This window comes from Arachis stenosperma, chromosome 1, assembly GCF_014773155.1.
Source record: "Arachis stenosperma cultivar V10309 chromosome 1, arast.V10309.gnm1.PFL2, whole genome shotgun sequence".
Lineage (NCBI taxonomy): Eukaryota > Viridiplantae > Streptophyta > Magnoliopsida > Fabales > Fabaceae > Arachis > Arachis stenosperma.
Genome location: NC_080377.1, coordinates 44,077,199 through 44,084,036, shown reverse-complemented (window position 1 = coordinate 44,084,036; position 6,838 = coordinate 44,077,199).

Here is a 6,838-nt window from a genome sequence, read left to right as displayed (position 1 = left end):
ATAGAGAGAAATAGAAAAGGGAGAGAGGTAGATAAGAGAATGTAGAAATGAAGTTTATTAATTTTGAAAGAAAATATTTTCTCTCAATTTTAATAAAAGAGTGTCATGTGACACATTTTGGTTATTAAATTAGTTAGTAATATATAATATATAATATAGTGTTCAAACTCTGCCCCAATAAATAATGTCAGGCCCAACAAAGATAAAGGACCCACTCCATAAAGGGGCCTCCACCTCAGATCGGACTTCTTGAAGAGGTCGGATACCACAAAGGAGCCTAACCCTACTTGCCCAAGCAAGTAACTGCCTCCGCGAATCTCTCCTACTTTTTCTCTAAAAGATAGATTCCAACAAACTCTCAACATAAAGGGAACGGTTATCCACCCAAAAAAGGTGGAACTACTCCAACAAATATGGTTAACGACTCTATTATAAATACACTGACACCCCTCAGGTATAATTTACGTTCTAATCTACTAAAAAATTGTCTAAAGCCCTTGCTAACTGAAGCATGGAGTCTCTTGCAGGTACCACTCACCACCTCCTCACGAGGAACTCGGACGGCGGCACCTCGGCACCAAACAAGTCGGACGCTGCCACCCAAAGGATCTGGACCTCACGTTCAAACCCAATTCAACGTTTGAGATAAGTCTCGAAACATTGGCGTAGTTGTCCAGGACCTGGGATTCAACCTATGACGATGGCGGATCATCAGTATAAAGACAGTCATACGACATCAGAATCTGAACCTGAGCCCCAGATGGAGAACCTTGCCCTTGTCATACCTCCGGATTAACAAATGCATGTTTCCCATGGAGAAGGGACGTCAAGAAACACCCAACCAAGATGGATTCAATCATAGGTCCATCCACCAACAGCAGAAGAATCTCTGTAGACAACGGAGATATTGGGCCTAGTCTATGGTCAGCGAGAACAACTTGAACAACTCGAACAAGAAGCTGAGGGACAAGGAAAGCAGAACAGAAACTGCGGAGAGAGATAAGACGACGAAGGGAGCTGGAAGAAAAGCTCTTAAAATTAAAGGTTGACCTTCAAAACCGAAATAATCGAGCAGATCGAGAGGTGATAAACCACTATTTTATGGTTTATTTTATATTGAATTGAGTGGATTTTGTCAACTATTCTCACACTTATTCATATAAACTGCATGGTTTTGTGAATCCTTCCTAATTTTTGCTTAAGAGTGGAAACATGCTTCCTAGGCCTTAAAATTCCTCATTTTTAATCCTCTCTTATTACCATTCGATGTCGTGATGTGTTTGTTAAGTGATTTCATGGTTTATAGGGTATGAATGGCCAAGAGGATGGAAAGAAAGCATGTAAAAGTGGAAGGAACACAAGAAATAGGAGAATTGAGAAGTTGGTACCAACGCGTGCGTGTGACTGACGCGTACGTGTGACCAGGTGCAGCAGTCGACCAACGCGTACACGTGGCAAGCGTCACGTGCCTCACTTAAGGGAACACGCTAGGGGCGATTTCAGAGCTCAATTCTGGCCCAATTTTGAGCCCAGTCTACAGATTAGAAGCTGGAAGTGAAGGAGGATGGGAGAGACATTCCATTAGCTTAGTTTTTAGATAGTTTTAAATTCTAGAGAGAGAAAATCTCATTTTTTTCTAGGGCTTTAGTGTTCTTGTTCATTTTCATTTGAATCCTTGGATTATATCCTTTTTAATTTCAGTTCTTGTTATTTTAATTGCAGTTTCTACTTTCCAATTCTACTTAATATTCTTGCAATTTCACTTGTTTTGATTTTGATTTTGAATCTTGTTGGATTTTTTATTCCTATTAATTCATTGAGCTTTCTTTCATGTTCATTGATGTTATTTGGTTTGTTATTATCAATTATTGTTAGTGGGTAGCTTGGATTTGAATTTATTTCTCAATTTTACAATGTCTTCTTTTAGTGCATACAAGGTGTTTGTGAAAATGCCTCTTATGATTATGGAGTAGATTTCTACTCTTGGCTCTGTGGTTGAGTATTGGAAACTCTTGAATTGTCAAGGCCTACGGTTGATTGAGTGTTGGAAGTTGCTTGTTAGATTGAACTTCACCAAAGCTAGTATTTCACTAGGAGTTGACTAGGACTTGTGAACTTAAGTTAATTGTACCCACTTGACTTTCCTTCAATTGTTAGAGGATAACTAAGTGAAAGGAATAGATAATTCCCATCACAATTGATAATGACAATGAGGATAGGAACTACAATTCTTTCCCCTAGTCAAGACCCTTATATTGATTGATTGTCATTCACTCTTGTTAGCCTTGGTTCTTTAGTTCCCTTACTCTAATTTCATATATTTTATTCACGTATATCTTTAGTTGTAGTTATCTTAATGCATTCTTCTAGTTAGTTAATGCTTGTTTGTTATTTCTAGTTATCTCAATTTAATTCTTGGTTGTTTTTTTTCTTTTTACATACTTGTCATTTTACTTCTTCCAGAAGCAAACCAAAACCTCAAAAATTCTTAACCAACAATGTGCATTCTAGTACAAGTCCTTGGAAGAATGACCCAGAATTAATACTTCCGATTATTTTTATTTGTATTGTGACAAACCTTTTAAACTTTGATTAGGGATATCTCATTGGTTAGGACTATACTGTGCGACATTGAATTGAGAAAAATCCTTTAGTAATTTTCTAACCGGCATTTATCCCTCATCAGGAGGAAAGCCCCCTAGGAGGAAAAGATCCGTTCGTGGAAGAGATCATGCGGGCTAAAGTTCCTAGAAATTTCAAAACCCCCGACATGGATCTCTAAGATGAAACGACCGATCCGAGACACCATCTCAGCAACTTTAAGAGCCGGATGTACCTAGCTGACGCCTCCGATATCACTCGTTGAGAAGCCTTCCCGATGACTTTAACCAAAGCTACAATGAAGTGATTTGATAACTTACCCCCCAGGTCGGTCACTGGCTTTGACGACCTGGCAAGGAAGTTTCTTACCAGATTTTCTATTTAGAAAGATAAAGTGAAGCATGCCCCGAGTTTGTTAGGAGTTAAACAAGAAGCTAGAGAAACACTCTAGGATTACATGAAGAGATTTAATAAGGTATGCTTGGAGATACAAAACCTACCCACTGAAGCGGTGATAATGGGATTAGTAAATGGCCTTAGAGAAGGGTCGTTTTCTCAATCCATATCCAAGCAACACCTAGGTTCTTTAAACGAAGTGCAAGAGCGGGGAGAAAAAAAATATATCAATATGAAAGAAAACTCCCGATTAAAGTAACATTTCTCGCAACCCAACCTGCCCTATCCACCTCGGAAAAAAGAAAAAGAACCCAAAAAGAAAGAAGAGCACAACCCGGAGAAACCTTGAAGATACCATAACTACACCTCTTCACGGTCTCTCTAGTTGATGTTTACAGAGAAATATGCCACGCCGAAAAGCTTCCACCACCTCGTCCAATTAAGCACAAGAAGGCAGAAAGCTAGACAGAATATTATGGGTACCACAAACACTATGGGCAATCTACCAAGGAATGTTACGATTTGAAGAATGTCATAGAAAAATTGGCCAGAGAAGGCTGACAAGAACGTCCACCTCCAACTCCCGAGTGACACATACATATGATAAATGGGGAATTTGATGAAGGAGGAATATCCAAATCATCATGAAAAAAGGCATCTTAAGGAGGTATACCAGGTCAGGGAAGACAGTAGGTATCTGATGAGCGGATATTTTATACGTTTTTGGCATCATTTTCATATAGTTTTCATTATGTTTTATTTAAGTTTTATTATGTTTTCATAGATTTTATTGCAAAATTCATATTTTTGGATTCTGCTTTGAGTTTGTGTGTTTTATGGTGATTTCAGGTATTTTCTGGCAAAAATTGGGGAGCTTGAGCAGAAGTCTGATTCAAAGACAGAGAAAAGACTGTAGATGCTGTCAAGATCTTACCTTTGTGCACTCAAAGGAGCTTTTCTGGAGCTACAAAAGTCCAAATGGTGCGCTTTTAATGGCTATGAAAAGCTAACATCAAAGGCTTTCTATAAATATATAATAGTTTATACTTTGCTCTGGAAATGAAGGTCTAAAACTGGCGTTCAATGCCAGCCACCAGCCCCATTCCTAGCGTCTAACGCCCTAGAGTGTGTAGCTGGTGTTCAACGCCCAAAAGAGAGTCCCAAACCAGTGTTCAACGCCCCTAAGGAGTCCTAGCACGTGGAGACACTCAAGCTCAGCCCAAACACTCACCAAGTGGGCTCGAAAAGTGGATTTTTGCACTACTAGACTAGTTTATCTTATTTTTGTAATTCTTAATTAGCAGATTAGTATTTATAGGAGAAGATCACCATTGTTTAGGGATCTGCCAATCTTCTTCCCCCACTTTACATTCGAACACTATTTTCTGAACAATATGAGTCACTAACCTCCTAAGGTTAAGGTTAGGATCTCTGCTGATTTTTATGAATTAATAATATCACTATTATACTTCAATCTATGCTTGATTCTATTTTAAGATGTATCTTCGTTCTTCAACCTTATGAATCGGATGACCCGTGACAATAATCCTCATTCTACATGGGTTCTTGCGAGTCTTTAACGGGATAGTACTGAACCACAAACTTGATTATACATCTCTTAGATGGATAGTCCACGGCTTCGTTGGGGACTTCTCGAGACATCAGTTTAGCCGAGGTGTGGGGCGATTAGGGCCTTTGTGGTATAGGCTAGAACCAAAGGAGCAGCGCTCTCTGATCTAGAAGATTTGACCTTGTCTGTGGTGCTTTGAGTAGGATCACCAAGGGAATGGACTGCTAGAGCTTCACCCCCGTTCATATTGGATGGCCGCTGACCCGGCGTTTGATCTGAAGCAGAGGAGATTAATGACCGCTGACCCGACGTTAATCATATACAGTCTGCCATGGAATGAATCAATTAGAAGTTGGAGTAGATGGTGAGAAAAGTTGATCCAGAAGGAAGAAGCATCTTCGAAGCCTCAACCATTCTCATACCATTGATTTCATACCTATCTAGTAACGTTTTATTTATTTATATGTTTTATGTGTTTTCTCGTGACAACTATATTTTCTATCTGCCTAACTAAGATCTACAAGATATCCACTTCTTGCTCAAACCAACAATCTCCATGGGATCGACCCTCACTCACCTGAGGTATTACTTGGATGACCCGGTATACTTACCGGTCTATCTGTGCAGAGTCAGTTTCATGCACCAAGTTTTTGGCGCTATTGCCGGGGATTGTTCGGATTTGACAAACTACCGGATTATCTTGTTGCTTAGATTAGGTACTTTTTACTTCTGTTTGTGTCTTTGTTTTCTTTTTCAAAAACTTTTTCAAAAACCTATCTTTTCTTTTTCTTTTGTTTGAGTCTTTGTTCTTGTTCTTGTTAAAGTTTCGAACTTTCTTATTTCCTTTTCGATTTTTTTTTCAAAAATAGTGTCTTTCGTTTGAGTCTAGTGTCAATTCTAAAGTTTGGTGTCTTTTGTGTGTGCTTTGTTTTCTTTGAATTTTCAAAATTGTCTTAAGTGTTCTTTCTTTGTATTCAAGTTGTTCTTTTTTTTTATTTTGATCTTAAAATTTTTAAATTTGGTGTCTTTTGGTGTTTATCTTTTTAATTTTCGAAAATTAGTGTTTTTTGATCTAAAAATTTTAAGTTTGGTGTCTTTTGGTTGTTTTTCTCTTTCTTCATTAATTCAAAAATAAAAAATAAAAAATATCTTTTCTATCTTTAATCAAATTTTTGAAAATCTTATTTCTTTTATTATTTTGAATAAAAAAATTTAAAGTTTAGTGTTTTCTTGTTAGTATAGTCAAATTTCAAATCTTATCTTTTCAAATCTTTTCTTTTAATTTGATTCTTTCTTATCTTATTTTTCTTTTAAACTTCAAAACTATTTCAATTTTTATCTTATCTTTGGTTTATCTTTCTTTAAATTTCAAATCATTATCTTATCTTTTTTCTTTTAAATTTCAAATTCAAATCTTTTTCAAATCTTCACTATATCTTATATTTTAACTTATTTTCAAATCTCAATCTTATCTTATCTTGTTTCAAATTCAAATTTTAAAAACTCAATTTCAAAATTTAAAATTTAAAATTTAAAATTTAAAATTTCAAAATTAAATCTTTTTCAAAAATCAAATCTTTTCAAAATTTTAAAATCAAATCTTTTTCAAATCTCCTATCTTATCTTAATTTCAATTCTTTCTTAATTAATTACTTGTTTTCTCTTTCTTCTTTTTCAAAACTTCCTAACTAATTCCTTTCTCTTCTATTTTCGAAAACTTCTCACTTCTTTCCCTCTCTTCTTTTTTGAAAATCATCCTCCAATTTTCAAATCTTTTTAGTTAATTAGTTTTAATTTCCTTCTTGTTTTTGAAATTGAATAAATAAATAAAATAAAAACAAAAATATTTTAATTCTAGTTTCGCTTTTTACTTCTTAATTTTTGAATTCTTCTACCCTTTCATTCAAATTCTTCATCTCATTCTTCTACCCTCATTCTTCTTTTTTCTTCACATCTCACAGGGAGTTTTCTATCCTTTGACATAGAAACTCCCATTCTCTTTCTTTCTTGTTTTCTTTTCTTGTTTATGAGTAGGAACAGAGATAAAAAACCTCTCTTTGATCCTGATCCTGAACCTGAGAAGACCCTAAGGAGGCATTTACTACAAGTTAAGGCACAACACTCCAGAAGAGATCTCACATAACTTTTTGAACAAGAAACTGAAAATACAGACATGGCAGCTGATGAGTCCATATTTTTCGATATATTTTGGTTTGATTTGAGTGAATTTCATCATATAAACCCACATTTATTCACCTATATAGCATACTT